Genomic DNA, 2,786 nt, shown 5'->3' on the forward strand with positions numbered 1-2,786 from the left:
CGCGCGCGCGTGTGTGTGCGTGTGGGGGTGTGTGTGTGTGTGTAAGCAGGGTCGGGCCTGGTGCTTAATTTGACTCTTAGACAGCCAGATTGAGATCAAACACCTATGAGTGTTTTAAAAGTTCTTTATGGTTATGGTCTTTATGTCTCACCCACGAGACCCTGATTGATTAAGAGTTGAATGGGTAGGCTAATAGTTGCAGCAAATTTAGCATACTCTAGGCTAAGATTTTGTTTCTTAGTAAAACTTCAGTTATCTTACTAAGAAAAAAGAATATTACTTTTTAATAGATCTAATATTTATATTAGCATTAATAATTAATTGTACATTTTTTTGGGTCTACGGCCATGCAACCTGAACAAGCCCGATCCCATTTGATCTTGGAAGCTAAGCAGGGTCGGGCCTGGTTAGTACTTGGATGGGAGACCACCTAGGAAGACCAGGTGCTGTAGGTGTAAATGAATAATAATAATAATAATTAATTGTACATTTTTTAAACACCAGAGTTTTTAAAAAATACATTTTTCTTGAAATCTTGTCATCCTAGCCCTCAGAAATTTTTCTGTTGAAGGTGCAATAAAATTCTGGTGGACCCTAATGTGGTAATTCAGGGTGTGGTTTACTAAAAAGTAAATTTGTAAGTATTGAGTCAGTCTTGGAGATGATAGTAAATATGTTTGATATTCGATAGGACATGGTCACATAAGCTACCAAGGACTTATTGGATGTGGATGATCTAGGCTTCCCAGAGCAAAGAGACCTCTCAGTACAGAAGAGGCCACCAGTAGCTCCCCCTCTCCCCTCCGATAGAGGTCCCAGAACATAGACTAATCAAACATCCGAGCTGCATTCAAAAGGTCGAGATATATAATAAAGTGAAAAGGAAAGCTGTCTTGAGTTAGAATTCTAAGGACCTAAATTCTATTTCTAACTCTGCTATTAATTCATCAGTTTAGTTTATTAATTAATTTTAAGTAAAAAAAAAGCCCGTATCACACTTTTTAGATGACCTGGAGTGCCCTGCCACATTTATTGAGTTCATTATCAAATTAGATTTAAAAGGAATGCTGTTTGATTAAAGAACAGTGCTGGGATGAATTATGTAAGGAATTGGGCAAGGTTCCTATAAGAGCATGTTTAATTGCGAAGTCTAGGATCAGTGTAAAAATTTTATTCTGATTTGATCCAGTGTTAACCATTAACTGGACCAGATTTTTACTGTTTATTCAGCCTTGTGGATAAACATCAGGGCAGCCCCTATGCTAATTTCTCTGCCTTATCACAATTTTCCTCTTTACTCCTATATTACGTGAAAGTATCTTGGCAATTCTTTATTTATGGAATGTTTTCTGACATTCTTTTAGAGGTCACCAAGGATATGTATGTGAATGGAAAAATTCAGAACATATGGAGAATGGAAAAGATGACTAGTAGAAATTCGAGACTATTTTCCATCTGGAAAGATCAACTCTGCCATCAAATAGCTTGGTTACATACTGCTGATTGCTTCTTACTGACTGACTTGTCTTTGTTTAGGTTTAAAGAAATATGGGAAGACCACTGGGCATAAACCTCAGATTTCTATTATCTATAAATATTTATCAAGTACATGCCATAAGTAAGACTGTTTATGGTCTTAGACACTGGCATTACACTTGAAGGTCTAAAACTAGAGGGGCAGGTGGAAGTAGCATTCACCAAGTTCAGTTATAAGACTGACTGCAAGTGCTTTGGCAGTTGTAAAGTTAGAGACCTCACAAGAGGCCGGAGGGGCTCCATGATGGAGAAAAAGACCTTTGGAGATGACTGGGGAGGAGAATGTGCTGAATCATTGGGGAAGAGTAGGCATAATGAGCAATACTTCTCAGACTATAGTATAGCCTGGCACTGCCTCTCTGTTAGATAGATACATGACCTATATTGCCTTAGCTCCAGCCCCGAGTGCTCTCTCTTCCTTCCCTGCAGTTACTCCTACACACTATGGGAATCATTGCTATCTTTTACTACCATGAAGACAACCTCCTTTTCATGAACATATTTGTCTTTGTGGAATCTTCCTGAAATGAATATCAAAGAAATCCTTGAAATGGAATAGGAATCACAAAAATGGAGTCACTTGGAACTCTCTTTATAGCCTAATTGTAGGCACATAAACTTCAGATCTTTTCTGAGGGAGAATATCTAGTGGAAAAAAACCAATGTGGGTTCAAATACATGTTCCCTTACTTATTAGGTATGTGACCTTAAGCAAGATACTTAACCTCTCTAGAACTTATGTGAAAAAACTGTCAGAAAATTTTGTCTACATGTAAATGTACTCATATGGGAAAACAGTTAATTGATGGTCATCAATGAAAGAAAGAGAATAAAAGGATTATAAGGGAAAGAAGAGAGAAGGGAAAGGAAAAATTGCAGACTGGTAATAGCAAATTTTGCTTTAACATTTTTGTTAGTATCATTGCAGTGACTGTTTTGCAGCCAGCAAAGAGGCCACTGTGGTCATGGGTGGTATGTCCTTGAGCAGCCTGTGCAGGTTCATTGATAGTCACAATTTCAGTTCTTGATGTATTCTCAATACTCACGCCACACCAAAAACAACACCCTTGAGGGTTAAGCTGTGAAGTAGTACGTGATGGACATTTTTGTGTATCCTTCTGTTAGTACTTCTACCTTAGTTAGCAAAGAACTGCACCATTTTTGCATCGTGATTTCTTGCTCAATTCCCTCACCTATCCAATGAAGTTAATGATACCATGAAAACAGATTTTTATGAGGGTTAAATGAGA

General features: G+C 37.7%; 1 pseudogene; it reads left to right on the forward strand.

Annotated features, from left to right (window-relative positions):
- Positions 1 to 337: 337 nt before the first annotated feature.
- LOC112471138 lies at positions 338 to 455 on the forward strand (annotated as a pseudogene).
- The last annotated feature ends 2,331 nt before the right edge of the window (positions 456 to 2,786 follow it).

Source organism: Pteropus alecto, unplaced genomic scaffold (assembly GCF_000325575.1).
Source record: "Pteropus alecto unplaced genomic scaffold, ASM32557v1 scaffold45, whole genome shotgun sequence".
Classification (NCBI taxonomy): domain Eukaryota; kingdom Metazoa; phylum Chordata; class Mammalia; order Chiroptera; family Pteropodidae; genus Pteropus; species Pteropus alecto.